Below are 23,408 nucleotides of genomic sequence, written 5' to 3' on the forward strand. Positions count from 1 at the left end.
CCGCGTCGACGCCGACGTCGACGAACGTCGACGTTCCCCATCATCATCGTCAGGCTAGCCGGCCCAGACTTTCGTATAGTTATCTGCGCGCCGCGAAATATTACGAAAATCGAGGGCGCGCACAGGGTGCACGTTACCGTGCGCGTCCCTCAAAATAGAGTTACGAAACTGTAACTACGTTTCGATGCATTAATGCGACATAGGGCTTGGGGTTGGACCCCGGGAACTTCGTCGGAATTCATGGCGGCGTAGCGCGGCCGTTCGTTGTAACGAATCGATCGCGGTTACGTCGCTTTTCGGTGCGCCAAGAGAGAAAGCCGTTTACAGAAGCCTGATCGCTTCGCTCGCTCGGGGATGTAACCTCATAATCGTCGAACAAGGAGTAGATTGAGAGATGTGACGGTATAGCGAAATGGACTTAGAATTGTATTGACACCCCGAGCCACTTATAAGAACGTTTCTTGCATCAGAATTACCGTGCTCCAATAAGAAGAGGAAAATAGAGAGAATAATAATAAGATTATATAATAACATGCTTATCATAACAATAGTATATGTATAATTTAAAAATAATATACATATCATATGATTATAATTAACCCATAGACATTTTGCAGTATGTAGAAATGTAATATACATATATATGGCGTGAGTTTTTTGATATTTGTTATATAAATCTATTTTTTATATACTTGAATATCAATCGTCCTAGACAAGTAAAACAAGATAGAGTAATCCGCAAAGCACATAACCGATTATTTCTTTCTCAAACAACTTCCACGTGTCGTCGTTGATCACCATATCTTTTTGTTAGCTTACCAATTGTTAGCTATATTTTGTTTCGCACGAAATTTAGTCGATATTTGCCTGAGGATTATTACGGTGTTCGGCGGTTAGCGTATGTCAAAGAAACACAATTCACTCTGCATATTTTTAAACATACTGAACAAAAGTCTTCCAATGATCAGATGTTTTAATGGGCACGTTCATGGGCAGACCAAGCCGCTCAGCAGCAGTCGAACGTGATTGGCTCTTACTTTTAAAACCAACCAATCAACGCAGAGTGTTGATAAGACGAATTCAACAGTTGTGTCTGCTGAACGCGGCCAATGATTCTATAAGATAAACGGCAATAATAAAATTTGGCAGCGTGAATGGGACGTGTGTTATATCTTGGAAATATTTTCAGGACGTTATAGTGTCACATTGCAGAAAAATGAGTATCATTCGTATAACTTTTGATTTCACGGGTATAACAACAATGCGGATCATTCGAAAGTGGACCGCGAGCTATGCGTACAAAACCAAAACTGATTTCGGAACTGATCTCTATAGAAATTCGAATAACGTTTGGATTATCCGCGCTCGGCTCCTACACGAATGCATTAAATTCCCGCTCTGAGACGCTCGAGCCTTCGTCGCAATCCACCGGCGTCACAGAATGTCTCGCATCGTGGCGACGACGACGAGAACGGTGACGATACTTTAAGGGCGCGGAGTGCCGCACTCGACAAGCGTCTTATAAGCGCCGAGTTTTGCCACCGGCGCGTACTAAGTTCAAGAAAATTATTTTTCCACGTTCCAAACACGTCTCCTCTTCTTCTATAATTCTATATTAAACATCTGTGATATTCGCGAAAAATCACAAATTTATTCGCGCAGAAAAGCATGGCTAAAACCGTGAATAATTATTAATATTTATTTCGAGTTTCATTAATAGCATAATAATTAATATACGTACAATATTATTATTAAGAACGCAAAATCAGATTTTTTATTATAGGAATTCAGTTCCCCGTGTAACACGGAGGAATGCATGTTGTATGAATCACATACATTATACATGTATGCATATGGAAACACATATTTATAAAAGTTGTAAGGGTTCATTACAAAAATATATAATAAATATTAAAGATGTAACACACACACACACACACAGAAAAATATTTTTTACTCCACTTCAAAACAAATAAATATTAAAAATTTCCGTCGTGTTATATGAGTCCATGTTATTTCCGGGTCTACTTTGTGCATATCGAAATATATTTAATTCACAAATAATATTTATGAACCCAATTCTCTATATATGGAAAATCTATTCAGCAATGAAATTCACAGAAATGCAGCGTACGTCTGTTATATCGTTCGCCATCATCAACGACGATGTCGCGGAGGGCGTGAAACGGGGATTAGGCACGACGAATCCTTTCTTTTCGAAGTACATATTACCTCAGTGCAACTGCAACAGCTCTCGGCACGGGGCACAGTCGGGGCTACTTTGATCGCCGCTAAAACATTTTTGCTACCCTTCTTCAATAAGCCGTCGACCCCTTCGCTTCGCCGTGCCTTGCCTTACCATGCACCACCGATAGTAGCTGTCGCTATTTACACCGCGACGGCGGACGGGTTGCATTGCCCGTTACCAACTAATTACAGCGCGGATCAAAGAATTCATCGCGTCGTGTACGAGAAAAAGCATTAAAATGGAACCGAGCAAGAGGGAGCCGTGCCGAGCCCTTACATACTGCGTAAAACTCGAGTATATATATTCTTCTTCTCTTTCTTTCTTCATTGAAAGAAAAGAGAAGAGGAATGCTTCGAAGCATTTGTAGCGTCACGTTGACCGTATAGCCATAGATGCTTTTACTCACACATCGGAGAAACACGTACATCGCCATATGCGGTTCCATTAAGCACCCGTTTCACTAACTCGACGACGGCTACAAAAGAGCTCATTATCGGATAAATTCGATCCCACGCAGCTTCGTGTGTTGTTTGCGAATGCTTAGATTTGCGAAACGAAATTATATAAACATGACAGTCGAAAACTGTAGTGTAAACGAGCAGTGGTACAGCTATATAATCAAGTCACATAATGATTTCGAAGAATTATCATGAAGAATTCTCTATACAGTTGTTTCTACTCTGTCAGGCTTTTTTTTTTATTTATCTACATTTGTCTTCCAGTCGGAAAGTCATGAGAAAGCAGCATTGTTGAGTTTCTTTGACGCTTGACAAGCCCACAAAAACCACGAGAGAATATTTTTCCCCCTCCGAGCAGACTCAACTTCGATTCGTTTCAGTCATCATTATATACTGTCGACCCATTTGCAATATTAGTTTATCCTTTTTTTTCTCTTCTGATCAAGCATGGTGAATAAACGAATTCATATGTGAGAGTACGTAAAGTTGGAATTCTCATCTCTTTGTCACGAATAGCTCTATTCGTCGCTACAACGCGATTTGCAGCGCGGAAACCACTGTCGCGACTCATTAACGCGATCTCTCCGCGGTCGCGAACTTTTTTTCGCAAGAAATCCACCGGGCAAACGTAACGAGTGGAAACGATGCGGATAAAGAAGGGAAAGAGAGAAAGCTTCAGCGAAAGTTGAAGTCCCAACGCATCAAAGCAAGGATGCTCCTTCTGTCGGAAAATTAGGCCGCGTGACGTCTTTGAGGATTCTTCGCCGTCGCCTGCCCGCCGACCACTCCGTTTCGACGTTAACGAGAACATTCCTGCATTGATAAAAAAAAAAAAAAAAAAATTATTTATGCGCGCTCATCGATGCTCAAACGCGAGAGTCGCGCGCATCGTCTTTGAGGATCGGGTTTCTCCTCGTGATGGCCTCGGTGAGAGATCGAGGAACCTCCCTCTCTTACTGTCGCAATATGCTTGAGAATTACGAATTCATGAAAAAACAAGCGCACTCATTAAGGTCTCGTCGTGATTTTTTTTCTTTTGTCCATGCGTACACGCGCAGGCGATTGTATTTTATGCTGCGCACTCGACCATCATTCATCAATGACAAAGACTTTTCGGTCGAGCGATCGTTGGTTCCCGTTTTACTCATCCGTCTGTATAAAAATTATCATCGCAAACGACGAGTAGATGGAAAAGGATGAAGAGAGGAAAGAAGTAAAGTGGATTGCGTTCAGCGTATACGCACGTGAGAGCTGTCATCGAGCGAATGAAGAGGCCAAATTCGTGATAGGATTCGAAAAAGGGGGAAAAAACCGCGGGCGAGGGTAACATTGGGAGAAGGAGAAAGGAAAAGGCTTTCTTTTTCGCTCTCTGTGACCGGCCATTCTCTGCGATATATCACAAAGTATAATACGAAGTAATTACCACGTCGTCGTCAAAGCTGCACTCCGTGCACTCGACTGCCACTATAGAGGACAATAAGTGGGTACTTTCGTCAACTTTTCTGCATACGTGGCATCGGAAGCGAACTCGACTTCTGACATGCGAGAACAAAGGGAAAAAAGACGAGAAGCGAGAGGGATCGCGAATGAGAGCGAGGAATCTGAAGCAGGGAAAGAAAGAGAAGGAGCAAAAGAACATTCAGCAGCGGAAAATCATTGAGACGAGAAGAATCCGCGAAAGAACGATAGAGAGAGAGGATCGAAAGGGCACGAACGATAGGAGCTTTCTTTCGGTTGATTAGATCCGCGATACGAAAGAAACTGGAGATGAGCGAAATGAGAAAGAGAGGGCTCGTGCATGTTGTCGCCTCAAAGCTTCGTCGCCCCCTCGAGCTATTCTCTCTCTTTAGCGTGCGGAGCCATATGCGTATAGAGTGAAAAATCAAAGCGGGTACCATCATCCGGCTACGATGACCATCGTGCGACCATCGTGCGAATCTTCAAGTGAAAAATACTGTAATTAGCCTCTTCAGGGTCCCACCCCCAACTGGATCCCGTTTTGTCGGAAACATGTTCGACGACATTATCGTTGTATCTCTACCCGAAGAAAGGAGTAGGAAAACAAGTACACTGTCGGAAAATTTGTGTTAAATATAACATAAATCACATGTCCCAAACGGTTCACTCAAATTTTTGTTTTAATTTAACATAATATGCATGGATGTGTTAAATGGTAACAAAGATACAATGTTAAAATATTTAAACAGAAAGGAAATGTTATTCTGATCGTAATTTAAGGTTAATTATGCGTACAATTAACATAACTTTTATGTTGAAGTTAAGATTGCAAGATAAAATCAGCACTCTTTTTCTGTAAATTTTAACACATTTAATAAATACGTTCAAATTGTGTTACTTTAACATATTTTATACATTTTAAATTTGTAAAGTTCAATTAACATAGCAGGCATATGTTAAATCTACACATGTATGTGTGTTGATTATTTTACACAAAAATTTTAACAAGGACTTTTTTTAACAAAACTACAAAAATTTTCCAACAGTGTAGGCGGGCAAAGTGAGGGAGGGCGGATGTGCATACGTGAGTACAAGAGTGCTAGGACCTATCTCCCTTGTTGTCATCGACGTTGTCGTTCTTTCTCGCTGCGAACGCAACGAACCTCCGGAGAGTCAGCGGGGGTAGCGTGGCGGAAAACTTCAAAGCCACCGAAACGATTGTTCGGCAACGCTCCCGTACGTATATGCGCCTCGAGAGGCAAGCGAATAGCGGGGAAAGAAGACCCTGTTGAGCTTGACTCTAGTCTGGCACAAGCGCGCGCTCATCCTTTTGATTACCTTCAAGCTACTCGTCCTCCTACTCCTTTTCTCTTTCTTCGTAATTCCCTCTCTTTTGGCAGAAGAGATGGAGAGCCGATGAAGAAGGGCTAAAACACATCGGGAAGATTCGCGCCGTATTTCTTGTGCACGAAGCGCGAACGATGGAAAAGAGAAAAGAGTCCGCATGATGAAGGAGCACCGCTCTGCGTCAAGGCAAAGAGTGTCGCGCAGTGCTCGGCGTCTCTTCTCGGGACAGAGCGAGTTCATTGATTTTACGAGTATTCTCCTGACCTCGCCTTCAGTCGAGAAAGAGACGTCGATAATAATTAATACTCTATATCGAATCTTATCCTCTTCATTCTTCGTAAACGACAAAAAGATTCAAATTACCATTATCTACGTTACTAACTTGCTGTAAATATATTTTGATATTCTATTTTGCTTACGTTAACCCTTTGATGCACTAAACTGATTTCTATAATTTGTGTTAATTTTTATTAGAAAAAGAGTATCTACAAATAATTATTTATATCTCTCTTATATTTTTTTTTTAAATCTATTTATTATTATTTATATATATCTACTATATGGATCTTTACAAGTATTTTGTGTGAAAGTTGTGTCGAAAGCTGTCAAAAATTCTGTATAAGATCCAAGCCTATCTAGAGACCTATTATAGATAAGGTCTCTAGAGATCTAGAGGTCTTACTGTTAGTAGTAAATGTAACCTGACGCGCGCGGGTACTACTAGGTAGTCCTTTATCCATCATCCATTATAATCTGCGTATTCTTGTGAAAAAACGGCAGTAGTTAAGATTTTCAAATAATCCAATTCAGGTCAAGGTTTTTGCTATGCGCCAATTCAATTTTTGCTACCTGCCGAGTCGGTTTCAACAAGTCAACTATTCATTGATCCGTTATAACTGATTGTAAGACTAAATATCCGTGACGAGGATCGTAACTCGTGTAGTCTTGGTCTTGAGAAGCACCATTCGGCGACTGCGACAACCGCAACGACGACCAGTATTTGAGCACTATCGTTGAGAATTACGAGCGTCATTATCGTCCAGAGTAATGTTGTATCGGATCGAGTCCTCTCATCGCGTCTTAAGAGATACAGTCCGGTTGCTGAAGAACGAGGTCGTCGTCGCGGTGTATCTCCAGCAAGTGGCAAAGTTGATTACATTCATAATAATTAAAGCTGTGATATTCGAACGATTTTAGCGAAATAATGGGCAAAAGCTGTAATTCGACATGTGGTTCGCGATTTCTTCGTGTTTACTTATCTCGATTATTTTGTTTGTGATACACTGATTCCATCTCAATAAGATGATTTCTAGTGATCTTATGGTTTATATATATTTTTTAGTTTAAATCCTCGATCCAAGATCTTTGATTGGAATTTTCAATGTCTCATTCTGTACTCCAGGATTCCGTGAACTGGTTCTCAATTATCGACAGTAAATAACAGTCGCGCTCGAAAGTTATTAATATCTTAATTACGGGTTCTCGTTTTTGCGAGGACGTCTGGTCGATCTTTAAAGCAGGACAAGAGTCTGCTTGCACTGCTATGGCAATATATATGATCGTACGCAATCTTTATTAAATTTCTCTATCTTTCTCGTCGTACAACTGGATTATGAATTATCATAATTATACTTAAAAAAAAAATTTTTAGAAGCGTTAATCCCAATCGTTGAATAATCTTGTTATAACTATAATCTCTTATCATTCCTGACATTCTTAACAAATTGCTCATTAATTTCGATATATTTACTATAATATAACTGCAATTTTTTTAAGTTTACCTAAATCTATTTTTTCAGCAATTGCATTATTCCTATCTTTAATCAGCGAATTATGAATTATAATTTTATTTTAATGCGCTGGTGTATTGGCAATGTAGGAACGTGAGCAAAGATCTATAGCAGGCGACATGAGTTTGCGATATCCCCCCAGCGGATCGCGAAGCCTCGCGTTGCCGCGCAATCACGGGCGGAGGCACGCACGCGCTTGCGATTGAACCCTGGTCGGTGGAAAATTCGCGATGATGAGCGAGAGGCGCGACGCCGTATATCGAACGGGGGAGAAGAGTAGGAAAGAGCGACAAACACGCGGACGCGCGCAGCCGACGCGCGAGCATTGGATAAAAGCGAGCGTTACCGTGCGGCGTGTACATTTATCGCGCGTCTACGAAACCGTCAACTTAGAACGACGATACGTGTGGGAAGACGCGCGTGCGGTGGCTCCGTAAACCGTGACTCTTAACTTAACCGTATACGATTGGCCTGCGTTCCGTTTTCGACAACGATAAATTACACCAAGTAATCGGTGCAAACTTATCAAAAGTTATTTTGTGTCCGGGCACGAATTTGAGAGAAGATAAACCGACTACTCCGAATGCTCTTTTCTCATTGTTTTCTGGACTTCGAGCGGAGATAAGGGCAGCTCTGTCGAAATGGTGTGACGCGATTTCAGCAACAGCAAATGATCCGGAAACAAGATTTTCTGCCAAGCAGCATTTTCTACTGAGACAAATAGAATGTGAGCATGTGACGATCCAGGCCAAGACCAGGATTTACTTGAGAGGAAAATACCACCGACGTTACACAGACCGTGATATCGACGAGGATACTACCGGCCGCGACAAACGCGGCGGGATGGAGAGCCGATAGAGAGCGAAAATACGAGAAAAGCATTCATCCGTACAATTGTTGGACGCGTGACGTCAATGGACTGGATATTGAGCCGATAATCGGTGCGATAACTGCACGCTACGTCGATACATTATCAGAAGCAGTGGCGTACAAGGGGAAACGAGACGAGGACAGACATCGCTAGAGAGTCGCGCGTCCGAGGTGCCCGACCGCCAACGTTGCGCGACGTAATCTAATCGGGACCGGCTGTCAGGTGAGAACCCAAGATAACGAGATGTGGAATCCGTGGTGTATTTTACCGTTATAGCGTGTTATCGGAATTAACCAGTTGCTACGCGATCAAATTATCTCGTTGGATGATTCGTTAGATGCGCTTCGGTCGTTGCCTCGAAACAAGACTGTCTTGTAAAGGAAGACAAACGTCTTCCATAGCAATTAAGAACAGGAACGCGTAGATATTCATCTTGACAAAATTCTCGTTCTCGTTTTGAAGGGGAGACGTGTCTGTATCTTATCTTCAACTTTGTATCGCAAACCAGAAAGTATCGAGCAGTTGATACAAACGAAAGATGATTTTCCTCCGTGCTATAGGAAAATATACGTGCAATGATATCGTGCAAATGTAAATCATACCGATAGCCCATTCACATCTAGTCGCTGTTATAATTAAAATGATTATACTGGAGGAAAGCCCATTAACACGCGTGTAAATAGCAATCGGGCGCGATCAGATTAGCGAAATTTCAATCTCGTTGTTGCACGCCTTCGCTCTGTTTACGGTTTATTTAAAATCAACGTTGCACATGCAGGCCGTGAATATTTAATAGTGGTAAACAAATTGTCCGAGCGAATTATTCTTACTTTTCAAATCGCAGTGCGATAAAGGATATCCTGAAGCTCGCTGGAAGGGAAGGAAAAGGCTCTGGCTGGCCGGGGCGTTCCTCGAATTACCGGCGAAATTACCAGACGGAATTAGCCGCGGCGCGGTACATCACAATTAATTCGTAATTAAATCCTTTAGGTGGGAGGGTGGGGGCGTGGCCCCCCTTTCGTGTATATAGCCGTGGCTCTCGCGTAGGCGGCCAGGGCGCTCCAAAGCATGCTCCGGCGAGCGAGCGCGATGATGTCAAGGGGGGAGCCGCGTATCGCCGCGCCGGTGTGACAGCAGGAAATAAAGGGCAAGCCGTGCATTAACGTCGACGGTCAAAGGGTCGCTCGAATATCGACCGAGAGACGGTCGACAGTGTTAAATTGCCATTTGTCGGTCGGGGAATGTCCCCGCTTGCGCTTCGTGCTCGCGCTGACTCTCGTCCGATATATGTGTGTCGTTTGTCTCGTATACTTTGACTTTCTACCGATGAAATCCTAACGCTCTCCTCATGACATCGCGCTGAGTCACTTTTAGTACATCGTCGAGTATTTTCCTTCATTTCAGTTCATTCTTTATTCAACATCTCTATCCGCTTATATATATATATATATATATATATATATATATATATATACACGTGCAAATAGATGCGATAAAATATTTTGTTGGAGTGCAAATCATGTTAATCATGCAAATTGTACATGTGTGTGCATGTGTACGTATCTCTTGCATTTAAAATGAAATAGATTAAATATACTTAGGAGCAAAAGAGAACAATAAGAGATATATGAAAAAGAGAAAAATGTGTAAAGAGTATTTAATAAAACAAGTATATTTATTATTTATATTTTAACAAATAAATTCGTGCAATACATTTTAGTATTTCCTGCATGCCTCGATGTTAAGCCTGCTTTTTTGAACATACGTTAAACATATATAGATTATAAACTATCTCATTTTAAATTGACTTATAATTCTGAGTTTATTAACACTGCGCGGACACCGTGGGCCTTTTAAGGCACAGTCGATTTTTCACTTATGATTCCCACGGGACACTTGCGTCAGCTCCCCTCTCGAAAAAAAACTTGGTTCCGGCCTGTATAAGTATAGAAATGACTTTTTGAAAACTTAAAGATGATACATGAATTTGTATAGATTTTTTGTAACACAGAAACGCATTCAAAAACCCTTTAGACGTAAAAGTCCCAGGGTGTCCGAGCAGGTGCTCCAAAAACACGGTGTCCACGCAGTGTTTATACAATTGTTAGTGCTGGTCTACAACCTTGCTTTAAAGGGTATTTAAGCTCTAAGCCGTAAGAATAAATTGATCAATCAAAGTCGAATATTCTCCTCACATTCCATTGTGATTGGTCAATTTCTTTACGGCTTAGAGCTTAAATATCCTTTAAAGCAAGTTGTAGACCAGCACTTACTCGATACGAATAAATATTTATTTAATGTCCAAAAACATAGAAATATATAACCGTTTTTTCTTTTCATTACCATTAAATATTAATAGTAACTTATGAGTTGAATATTACATCAGATGATCTATTAAAAAAGGCCATTAGATATACATATTAATGATACATTGAGTCGCAAACAGTTGCAAACATTAAATGGCAATTTACTTTGGAAAAGATTGATCAAAATGACTTGACAAAAATAAAATTCTGGGAAAAGACCCAGTCTCAGAGAACCCTCACAAATATAGCTCCCAGATTGTTTACCATAGGATCGCACTCGATGTGGCCGAAGATTACTTTCGCCATCCTGATCGCGTTTCTGATCGAGTTTCCGGGCAACGCGGAAAACTCGATACGAATTACCGCCCGGGGGTATAATATCGGCCATCCGAGCCTAGTCGCATCCTCTCCGGCGCCAAGTGGAAATCCCGTCTGATCCCTTCTGCCGATTTCATGTGCGTCACGTTCATCCTCTCTTCAATCCACATCGCGTGCATGGATTTTATTACGCTGTTATTATTACTGAGACACAAGGATTATTGATAAAGACTCAACTACATATAATTCTACAATAAGCACGATTTTCGATATTGAGCATCGTCATTTACATAGACTACGAGTGGTGCTACAGGACAAGGACATTTAGACACTTATATCGATTATATAAATTATATTTTATTCACTTAGAATCTCGAATATTTTAATTGTCTATATTATCGAATCTCGTATCTTTCCCCGGCCCAAAAATATCAATCATCTGTATAGTGTTAATATCGCTCGTGATAATTGAAAAAGTTTCTACAATACATTGTCTACGAAATGATTATAGCCCCCTTTTAAAATTTGTTTTGTTACACGTATATCTTATTTCTTGTCAAATGTGTCGCTATAGCAGTCAATCGTAATGCATCAAACGCATGCTGTGCAAATGAATGTAGTATAGGCGAATAAAAAATCAATATTTTTTTTCCAAAAATCCGGTTCTTTATCTCTCGCAATGCGATGAAAACTTTAAAGCTCTATATAACAGGCAGATAAACGTACCTACGCGGCATACAAAATATAAGCGAAACATGAGTTCTCTCATTCCCGCGTGTGTGTTTCTCGTTTAATATATACACTTTCATAAAATATTTATCAGACAAGAGACTATGTATATATATTTTCTATATATAGACATATATATGCGAGCCTTATTTCTTTCTTTTTTGCATCTCCGCTATTCTTATTCACATCGTGACCAGGCTTTAAGACAGGTCGTAACTGAGAAGTTGACTAAGAACATCGTAAACCATAAGATATCTCTTTAAAAAAATATACGCAGAACATATAATTTAAAATATATAATTTTTAACAGAAATATGACAGAAAATACCGAAATAGATTTTGTGAGTTTTATTATTGTAATATGAAAATATATTGCATGTGCTTAATATAGTATTTGATACAATCTCGAAATACTTATCTCACTAATATAGTCATGCATTGTTGTGGTGCTAAAATTTTACATACAAAACATGTTCCACTTTACTTGATATTTTCATGTATTTGCAAAGGACAAAATTAAGATACTAGCTAAAAGAAATCCCGGCCGTCTGATGCCGGGTGACATTCTAGCAGCCAGCTTCTCGATTCATCTGGTCGATGTACAATCGCGCGATATAGTTAAATTCCACCTTGCGATCGAAGGTGCCGACAGAACAAGAAGAATGACGAAGTCGCATTACTGGTAGCGCCATTAGCGCTATACGTCAAAGGGGTAAACCAGTCACGCACACGTGCGTAAGCGCGCTGTAGTGGTTCGCGAGGGCACGACGAGGCGTGCTCGTTAAAAAACGCGTTATATTACACATATATCGGAATTGCACGCGCAAACGTACGCGTTCTGAAAGAACATAGCGCGCCGCGACGCCTTTGTCGCGTCGCCAGCAACACGCCGACGTCAGAATTTCGGTATAAAAAAAAGCGCGCTCAAAAACGCTGAGGAAAATCACCCGGACAAATCATCGTCACCGAATTCCCGTATTTTCATGCAAATTTACGCCGTTGCAGTCGCGGTCGCGTTCTCCTTCCTCTTCGTTCTCCGACGCGTTGTTCTCTTTCGCCTTCGTGTTCTTAACTCGCGTCGCGTCGCACCGCGTCGTTCTTTCCCCGTCGTCGTCGTCGTCGCGTCTTTTGTCTGTCTGCCTCTGCTGGTCCGTGCGAACGGTTAGGAATTAGTATTCGACGCCGCGTTTCCACGGCCTTTTTTCGTATGCCGTCGGGCAGGTCCGAGACCAACGAAACATGCGGGAGCAACGGAATTTTTTCTACGACTTTTCCCGCTTTTTTAACGCCGGGAGGGAGATGCGTTCGTTGTTGGTACGTATGTTGAACCGGACGTACTTCGAATGCGAATCGTCGTTTACCGCAGTTGAAACGCACAATTCAGGTTCTTACACGACGAACATTATATACGCGCATGTGAAAGAAATATTGACGTGACTATATATTGTATCTCACAATAATAAGTCTGTTTGTGTTGCTTACACTTTTTGCATTTAGAATCTTCGCTTTTTCTCTCTCTTCAACGATACTTATCTCGTTTTAAGTGCTAAAACTGTTAGGGATTTCAAGCAACACGAACAAACTACCTAATGAAACACTGCAGTAAGAAGAAATAGAATCGGATTGGCATAATAAACGGACAAAGACAAAATTGTTTGTCTTTGTTATTTGATTAGCGAGTTTTCTTTAACAAGATTAAGATACATTTTATTTATAAAAATTGTCACTTTGCACGTGATGACTTGCAAGTATAATAAACCATTCTGAGAAAGAAGATCCTATAAGGAAATCTTGGAAAGGTTTCGGATTGCTCTCACCTACAAAAATGCACTTTTAGCTCTTTTTTTTTTTTTTGCTTTCTTTTAAGTCCGAAGTGTAAAAACGTCAATCACATCGGAAGATCTTTCACCCAAAGATCATCCTATCTATCTACGTGCCCTTTTTCCGTTTTAGCTGGTGAAACACCAGCCGTCCTGTAGAAATATTGTTATGTTTCGTTGCTTGAGGACGGAAGAAAGACGACGACGGTTCTATCCGGAAAGAGGCTTTCGAATAGACGAGATTGGGCCGCAACAAAAATGCGTAAATCCCTGTCACAACAGGATTTGAAACGTGCTGCCTGAAAAGTAGGCCTTATCGTTTCAGGTCTTTAGGCATACCAGATTGGTTTTATGCGTTGACAGGTACGTCGGACGACACGAATCCGAGCGATCGCGGCGCATATTGATGAGCCCCGTTAAACCGCATCGGAGTAAGAAATTGATTTTGTGCGACGAACAATTTCCCTGCAATATCCAATTTGTATAATAAATGATAATAATCATACAAAATAAAGATGCAATTTTAAATATGAGTATAATCTATCACGTTAGTAAAATGCACTTTTTTTTACATGTAATACATATTTGGTAAAGTTCAAAATTGCAAAAAGCATAAAATTGATTTCGCTCAGAAAACATTATAATTTCGTCGATACATGCATTTGCTGAAGTATGTCGTGAATTATTATTATCTCAGTCATTGACTTTTTTAATTTTTTATTATATTCTATCGTGAAACTTTGGATTTTATTCTAATTGTATCTTGTTAGCGTTTCAATCTCTCGTTATTGTACATTTTATGTTTCTGGCATTCATTCGTATATGCTTTTATAACGGAAATATCTTTTTATATACAAAGATCATCCTTGTCCCAGTTTTGCGTTTCTGCTTGTTGCTAATTCTTGTTAGAAGTTCGTAACCTGAAATTACTTTGTCTGCGCATTTGTCCCTCGTCGATCCTTGCGATTAACTTGCAGCACTTTTGCTCGGCTAAACGAACGATAGGTATCTCGTAACCGAGGTTAAATTGCCATTATTTATACGCGCGGCACGCGTCTCATTGTCTCGTTGCTCACCGGATAGATAGTTTACCATGCGGCAATAAAATAATGAAACGTCCGCGCGCGCTTCCGTAGCACTGCTTCGTGCAAGATAATCGCGATGTCCGACAGCCGGCTACAAGTTCGAATGCTGGATTACAACGAGAAGTGTACGTAGAATGATAAAATCTTTCTACTTGATAGAACGGTAAAAAACACGAGACAGTAAAAGTTACAAGATTTAAAAGAAATTCAAAATAAGAAATGCAAAAGTATCTATGTTAATTATTTATCAAAATTTTTAATAACAAACGTTTTAATAATATTAAAATTTTAATATAAGAAAAAAAGATGTGAAATAGTATCTCAAACGAAAATTTTATAATGAGATTACCATCATTACGATGCTACATTCAAACAAAAAAATATTTCTAAAAAAATATTTTCTCATTTTCTTATTAATACATGATATTTTTTGCTAAAGATCCGGATTTCTTTAATATTTCATCGGTCTAGTTTTACTTCGCTTGCTTCCGTATTAAACAAGACCAGTGCCGTTTCTAAAGTAGCCTCCTCGCCTCCTCGCGTCGGCGATTTATCGGCAAAGAAGCAGGCCGCAGCGTCACATAAAGCGCGCTCAATGAAGAAGTAGATCGGCGAAGGAACGAATGGTGGACGAGATGCGGGAAAGGCGGTGGGCCCGGGCGGGGGAAGGTTGCTGATGGGTGAGAGCGAGGAAAAGGGGTGCAAGGTAGCGACAGGGAGCGCCCGTAACTAACGCACCGTGAAATCTACTAGGCACGCGCCATTTCACTTAGCCCACGGCGGCTCCTTTTCCGTGCAACCGCGAGACGGTGTGTGGCTCTTCCTCCCTTTGCTGCGCCGCGACCGCGCCCGTCTGTTTTCCGTCGACGACGACGGCGACGGTCATCGATTCTCAAAAGTCAGGAACACGCGAATACACAGCCGTTCCGCGAATTCGCGACGCAAAGAGGGGGGGGGAAATACAATATCCGTCTATAGGTCTCTCCTCGTCATCGGCGCAGTGAAATAGCGATCTTTCTGTTTTCCAATCGCTATTTCCATTGCACAGGCGACTAAGGAGGCTTCGAATTGGCCATTCTCGAGCGAGGCGATCGAAACGCTGATGCAGTTACCGTCGATCGTCGACCGTCGAGAATTTTCGTTGTCGCGTTTATTGCGCTTTTGCGAGTGGTCCGGGTTGTAACATTGCGTCGACCACTTTATATACCGCTGTAGCTAACAACTTTTCTCGATAAGTCGCGCGGTAGGTCGTACAAAGCCGTCGAATATTCAAAAGAATTTCTAACTGTCTCTCCGCGTCGCTGCTGGCTATAGGCGAGCGGAGCAGCGGGGCTCGAGCTGAAACGCGAAGGGCAACGAACTTTCGTTGAAGTCACGACGGCAGACGCGGGTAAACGCCACACTAGGGATTCCGTAGTGGTACGTGTCGCTTAAATAAACTCCAGCGAGAATAGATCGTCGAAGTGGAACATTTGATTTCAGCTACGACTGTCAACCGAAGATGAACGTGTGGTTTTTATTCGCGGTGCAAAGAGCGATGCACTCCTGGCTTTCAAGGCGAGGATTTAACCGAGATATTCCTCTGCATCTAATCAATTCTTCGTGGAGTAGTTTATTTGTAGATCATTATCGACTGAGCGCCTTTCCCTGAATAGATCTCTTTTATTTTTCTAAAATTTCCTTTTCTCCAAGTATAGTATTGGTACTTTATATATGATCAAGAATCACATAAAAAATACGTTTAATAGTTCTTCGATAAGAATGGTTAAAATCTCGGAGAATAATTTTGGAAAATCATTGGTCATTTGGTTGGACGTTTTAGATGAATTAATCCGTAAGATCGTATGACAATTATTCTTCATTTTCTGCAATAAATAACGACGCGGTAAAATGTTAGTTTTCGGCAGTTTAAGCGAAATTAAAAAGTAATAGTCGTTCGATACGTTAAAAATGTCGCATTCACGAAGCGGAAGGTGTGATCGATCAGCGTGACACGTACAATTAAGACCGGATGGAAGACATACGAGGTAAATATCGCCGAGCGTCAAGATTGCCCGGCTATTTAAAAAGATCAAAGAGAAATACTGAAAGAATAATTGTGCTCAACATACGTTTGATACGCTCCCGAAATACCCGCATCCATCATTTCTCCGCATATTTTTGGAATGCTTGATATCTCGTATAAAAGGCAACGAATCTCAATGCTGACTCTACGTGCAATTTATTCACCTCCTGATCCACCCCCGTGGCGCAATCGTTTTTTCACCTTCTGTGCCATGTCGCCGTTCCCGAACCACCGCGTATATACTATGTTCGTGCTCGCATCTTTGGGAGTCCTTTTACCGCGCATTTAGCGGAGGGGCGAGGTGTGAACGAAGAACCACAAGTGGTCCGGAAAGAGCGTCCCTTCTCGCCCCCGGTGGTAACTCAATCCGCCGGTCGACCGATCCGGCCGGCTAACCCTGCCATCGCCCGCGACTTTCACGGAGTTACGCGTTTTCCTGCCGACATTACATTCGGTATATACGGGGCATCGGTGGAGGTCCGATCAACCACGGTCGATTGGAGCTGCGCCCTTACACTACGAGAATAAGCCGTGTACATGGAACAGACAGAGAGAGAGAGAGAGAGAGAGAGAGAGAGAGAGAGAGAGAGAGAGAGAGAGAGAGAGAGAGAGAGAGAGAGAGAGAGAGAGAGAGAGAGAGAGAGAAAGGAAGCAGGATCCAGAGGGTTGGCGGACCGCCAGGCTCCCCCCCGAAAAGCCGAAGCGGAGATATCACGGCGCGCGGTGAGTGATTCACGTGCGCGCGAGCGAGCAGTTACCGAGCGACGATGCAACAAATTAACCGGCAGTAATTGGTTGTCGTATAACGTTACCTCGCAATTCGCGGAATTCTCTAGGGAGGCCCGCGGGCGTATATACGTCAAACAGCAACGTCCGCCGTATTATTTCAAATAGCAGACCAAACGTTCGGTGAACGCGTACTATCTATATCACTGCTTAAATCGCTTAATCTCGAAACAGGAGAACGTGAAGAATACGGAATTCTTTTCTAAATGTTAGGTTCTGCGTAGTTTCAGATAGAAGTATTTATATTTATGTTAAGAACATGCCGTAGAGTGAGTTAGCACTTTTTCGAGAGGCACGAACAATAGCATACATTAGCATATAGTTGAGAGAGATGGGTTGGAAAAAATAACCATTGACTTTTTTTTACATACGCATTATTTATTTTGCGTATACTTTCGTTTTATAGATTATATGTATCACGCATATCTTACACAACTACACAGGATGCCTATTTCTAGCAGGACATTAATCTTCATGTAACTTGTCGCCCATTTATCTTCAGAAGTTTGATATGCGATTTAATTACCAAGCCAGTATAGCAAAGCCAATGTCGCAAAGAATCGCGTCAAAAGTTTATATTAATTTGGCGCTTAAAGTACGCATACGTAATTATTAACATACATGCAAATAATTCAATCTTAAGTACATAAATTTATGGAAGAAAACGAGAGGGAGGGAAAAAAGTCAACATTATTATTTTTCGAGGCACAACTCGCGTGTAAATGTTACATTTCGCCAGTTAGTAAATTTGCCGAGACTTCGAAGACGGCCGTGTGACAGCTATGGAGTTAAAGCGTAATGAGTGTCACGGATTAAAGAGCCGCCTCCCAAAATTAATTGGCGTGCGACGTGCCTGCGCGGCCGGCGGCCGACAACCGGCCGACGTAGTAATTGGGAAGAGAAACGAGAGAGCCAATTGTGACCACCTGTTCTGTTATGGGTGCGCGTAAACGAAAGGGGCGCCTTAAAACACTTCGCGTACGCGTTTCACAATTTCCACCCATTACCTCGCTTCAAAGCGTCCCGTCGAGTAACCACTCGAATAATCCCCAGGCAGGATCTTGGGCACCTTGCGAATACCTGCTGAAGTTTTCAGTACGGAGTACACGGACGTCCGTTAACAATAATTAAATATCGAATGATATCAAGGATGTTAACAGCATATTGGTATTGTATCAAGGTTGCTCTCTTTAGTGGATACTTTCCAGTATCGTTCAGTTTATGGCAGACATTAAATTTGTTCTCGTCTGTTTTTTCTCTGCAGATTAAGATACTTTGTATAATTAGTATAATTAGGTATAATGTTTGCCAGGTAAAAGAATAAAAGAATTACATGTTAAGTTCAGCCTATTTGGACAAAGACCTCGGCTTTAAAACTGAGAAGAAAAGAAAGTACAGTCATTATAGGTCGTTAGCCGCCTACGTACCTTACGCGTGAAATGAAAATGTACATAATATGCGTGCAAATTATTGTAGTGTTGCTCACAGGTAGACGACAGGTTGAAGGTTTCTTCACGCCACTCATCGGCTAAACCGGCAGTAGCCGGTCATTTATTTTATTCGTGGAATCTCGAGATATAAACGTTCACATGACGACGTTCATCATGCACGCCGCGATGCCGTGAGACGCGCAACTTTCACGAGTTCCCCTTTATATTAGAGAAATTAGGACTCGATCGTCTCTCTATCGGACGGCCCGTTAGTAGATTTTTTGTCTCGCGCGCGTCTCGAGGGGATAACGGCTCTCTCGAAAACTTAATAGCGAACGAGCCTTGTGAGGCCGTCAACTGTTTCCGAGGTGCCAACAAGCGACGGCTTACTTCTCCTCGTGCGTCTCTCGTTAAGCGACGCTTACTACGAGATACAAGAGGCGTAGGTAGGTAGAAACATCTTGCTGTTTCCCAAGGTGCACGAGGCGCAAGATAAACATCGAAATTGGGACTGTGTCGAGCTGTTTTTCGAAGAGGTCCAGGTAGGAAATTCTCGAGACAATTTTTAACGACGACCACTACCGTCACCTACCGTCCAAATGCACCTAGCTAGGTGTGTTATTGTTGAGATGACGGTGCTTCTTCTCCTGACAGTCTCAAGTATTGCTCCTTGTCCCGACATTCACTACCTACCTGTGACCAGTGTGACCATATTTTTTCGGTTTTACAATCACCGATGTTGCGGTCAGCACTCTCTTGTAATCAAAGGTTCGAGATAATATGCTCTGTTCAAATTCAACAATTTTTCCCGAAAAATGTGAAGAAAGCTAATCATTACAAGCCCATGCCCATATCGTACGATGAATCGAAGTAATGGTATATAGGTATTTCTGTAATCCCAGAAATCGGAGGCTATAGTTAACTTTTGTATAATATTAATTTATCAGAAATCTCTTTCTGTCTGAGATTAATTGGTAGATAAAGATTAAGTCGTGAATCACCTTTCAAAGAGAGAATGTTAATAACGTCGATGAATTCAAGCATATCCTCGCCTTGAAAAATGTCACTGCCAGCAGCGAGAGATGATTACACAGTCAGAGGTTCCGTGGGAAGTTATAGAGCGAGATTACATCTTAATGCCTCCACAACATGGGGAGAAACAAAGTTTATTTATCGCCGTTGGCGCGCTCCGATGTCTGTTTGTCGTTACGCAGTAATGCACTTTTAATAACTCTCAAAGTTCTCTATTCTTCGTTAACAATTCCGCTTCAACAGTTTCGTCCGCCATTGTCATAACACGAGACGCGGGTGCTCGCTTTCCAGCGGATGCGAAGTGCAAAGTTATCAGCGTGGATGCGCACGGTCAGGCAACGACCGCCGTATCTGTCATTTCTTTCAGACCGGCGACGCGGCCGACATATCATGTGTCGCGTCCGTTTTTCGCTCGCATATATCTTCCGCGACGCTTACAACCTTCTTGCCTGAGTATCCAGCCCGTGGCGAGTGTCCCGTTTCACGAAACTGACCGGCAACCAAAATGGTAATAGGATCTACCGCGGCAAGTAGTCGGAAATCTCTCCGTATAGATGGAACAGCGAGGGAATATTCGAACGCGTTGCGCTCTTATCCTTATATAAAACAAAATCATCCGCGCTAATGACACCGATAAATCCCGCGCTGTATACCGACGTCTTCGGAAGCATCGCTGGTCGGGGGATCACCCGGGTATTCGGGGCGAGAAAGTAACGGGCGAGGAGATTTACAATGAGAACCGCTGCGATATCGCTTGTCATAAGTCACTCAGCGTGTGGCGTACAGCGAACACGGGCCCGTAGGATCTCTACAGGCCCGTTCTCGACTCCTTCTCTTTCATTCTATTTTCCTTAGTCCCTCTTCTCGCGTTCTCTCCATCGACCTGCGATTCTTTTTTTTTTTTATCGGCCGTCCCTCTTCCGATCCGCCTGCGCCTCTCATTCTTCGTCGCACTCGCACCCGTTCCTTCGTTATACATTCAACCAGTTGATCCTACGAGCGCTTTACGGACAACTCCCAGCGGACCACGTCCAGGACATTGCGCGTTCTCTGCCCCGCTGGGCACCCCATCGCCGTCTCGCGCGAGTTGTTCATCACGCACGCTAATCCAGTCGCGCCATCGAATTCGGTGCCACGGCGCGATTTGGTTTAGTCGTTAAGCGAGACAATTAGAGAAAACGCCGGTAATTCATTTTATGATCTACACTCAGATAAATCCCAAGCAGGAGAGGTAAGGAGAGGAAGATGATTCAAGATATTATTTATTACGCGCCTCGACACACAAATCACATGACACGAGTCACCACTACATACACGAAGTTTTCGATGTAAAAACATTTACTACAAACTTTCAATTAAAATACAGCTAACTCATTGCCTATAATGGAATTAAAATAGTAGTTTCAAATAAGACAAATTGACTAAAGCAACGCACCATGTAATAATAAATAAATAAAAGAAACTTTTTTTGGATATGATTCTTTGTATAGGAAGAAAAAAAGCGATTTATCTCGCATATGTTTCTATTTCACTTTTAAACATCATATAAATGATTATTTGCCATCTCTAAAATATAATTCGTCTCAATGTTTTATATTGAACAAGAAAACATGTTAATTTACTTTATATATTAGCAATAATCACGAATAACAGCTAGAATATTGTCGACACGAATCATTTGTGACAAATAACATAACAAAAAAACGAAGATTTATAACCAATATAATCATAAAACCAAGCGAAGAGAACTCCAGGAGGTATTCTTCGGTATAAGTACGTCCCGGGTTTCCGATTTCGAGATTTTTTTCTCCACGCGAGAATCCAACGCTACCTGGAGGAGGAGAGGAAATTTCTCGCGCTGCGAGTCCGATGTGTGTGTGACAGCGCGCGGTGTCGCGTAACAGTTTATTCCGAGTCTCGAATTTCCCGGTGATACTTACTTAATCGATTCCCCTAACGCGAATAAGAAAAATTTCGTGCGGACACCTGGAAGTTAATCTAAGTTTCGAATTTCGACGATATTTTCCCGGGGCGATCCGATCGCAGGAACGCGTTTCGCCGCGTCGATATCTTCGACACGAGAATATACTCGCACTCACAATCGCTCGCGCGCGAGTACCGTTCAGAAATAGCATTCAGGCATCTGGCGCGTTGCTTTGAGATAGCCGTGTGGAATTGATTCCGCGGGCCACTGGCAAAATATACACGAGGAAGAAGGTCGTGAATTATGAAATCCTCGCGTGGTCGAAAACGCTAAATATGCAATTCATCTTTTCGAGATTGTATGTATCTTCGGGAATTTACAGGCGGGCGTGACTTTGTTCCAGACCGATATGTAGATCCATATCTTTCGATCGAATTTTCTTTTTCTTTCGGCGTCCAATTTATATGTGGCACGACGCGTTCTTACTTACACGATTGTTTTTACGCCTCGTGAATATGAAACGTTCCGTCGTACACATTTCTTCTTCGTGCGTTCGCTTTTTCTCCCCCTCTTTCTGCAATTCTCTCGTTCTCTCTCCGCCAGGCCCAGTACTCGCTTCCGCTTGCCACCCGAAGTCGGCATGACGATCATCCACGGGACGAGACACGAAAGAAAGTGGCAGGGGAACGGGGACGGGGGCAGTTTAGACAGAAGGAGAGAGAGAAAACACATAATGTCTATTCATCGCCGATCGAAGATGAACGTTCTTTCTAAGAGCCTGCTAGTGTAGCACGCATTTGAATATGAAAATATGCCACGAATTAAAATAACACTGAGCTATACGGAGCGCAATCTTAAATAATTCATGGGATTTTTCACTTCACCGCAATATATGCCCAACGCCCAACATATAACGATGATCCCGATGCCGAAGCGATCCCGCCGAAGAATATCATGGGAGTCAGTTGTTTTTGGTCCGCACAAAGAAAGTTTTGAGTTTACAGATGGGAAAGAGAACCTCTCTCAATTGCGTTATATCCTCTCGAAGATATAAGTTTTAAATTTCAATTTCCTAGACGCAATATTCTTTAGCGTATCACGACTCAAAAGAGTCAAAAGTACAAAGTTGATATGCATTATCATTCGTGAAAGTTCAAGATGTTATCAGCAAAAGAAACATTTGCGAAAGTTCAAGACGTTATCAGCAAAAAAGGTGCTGTTCCCGCATGATTATTTGTTCCATATTGCGGTCATCAGGCATCAAAAGCTATTAATACGACCGGCACAAAAAGGCGTTATGTAATATACTGAATCAGGTCATGCACAAACGATCGACGTTAAAGTGATTTTCCGTTTTTAAACATAATTGAATGAGATTTTTTATTACTTTTGTATTTATAACTGCATTATTATCATCAAAGCGTTATATTCAACACTTCGAGATAAATTCTCTTAATTGTAAGCTCAATAAAATTTGTTGGTTAAACATAAGAGATTAAAATTTGTAAGGTGAGATATAAAGTATAAATAAAAAAATACAATGCAAATGATTATAAAAATGCAGATGTATTTTAGTATAAAAAGACGAAACTTTATATGAATAGGTACAACTAGACAAAATATTGTGCACAGAAAATCATTTAGCGTCATTTTAGCTTATTGTTAGAGGTGGTACATTAAAAAGATTTTCTGTAAAGTTAAGAACGGTGAGACAAAGCGTCAACGACAATTTATTTTATGT

The 23,408-nt window shown here is 41.7% G+C and overlaps 2 protein-coding genes across 3 annotated transcripts in view; one reads left to right on the top strand and one right to left on the bottom strand.

Annotated features, from left to right (window-relative positions):
• The window catches only part of LOC143903401 (serine-enriched protein), a 75,883-nt gene that overhangs the window by 49,487 nt on the left and 2,988 nt on the right, over window positions 1-23,408 (bottom strand). The window lies entirely within an intron of this gene.
• Window positions 1-23,408, top strand: part of Fz2 (frizzled 2) — a 75,744-nt gene that overhangs the window by 11,452 nt on the left and 40,884 nt on the right. Inside the window, exon 1 of one of the 2 annotated variants that reach the window (XM_077416954.1) lies at window positions 7,635-8,394. The exons of the other annotated variant lie outside the window; for it this stretch is intronic. The gene's annotated coding sequence lies outside the window, so the exon portion shown is untranslated. Of the gene's footprint in view, window positions 1-7,634; window positions 8,395-23,408 lie in introns of those variants that run through there. 2 annotated transcript variants of the gene reach the window in all.

Source organism: Temnothorax americanus, unplaced genomic scaffold (genome assembly GCF_048541705.1).
Source record: "Temnothorax americanus isolate GAGA-0224 unplaced genomic scaffold, ASM4854170v1 Scaffold46, whole genome shotgun sequence".
Lineage (NCBI taxonomy): Eukaryota > Metazoa > Arthropoda > Insecta > Hymenoptera > Formicidae > Temnothorax > Temnothorax americanus.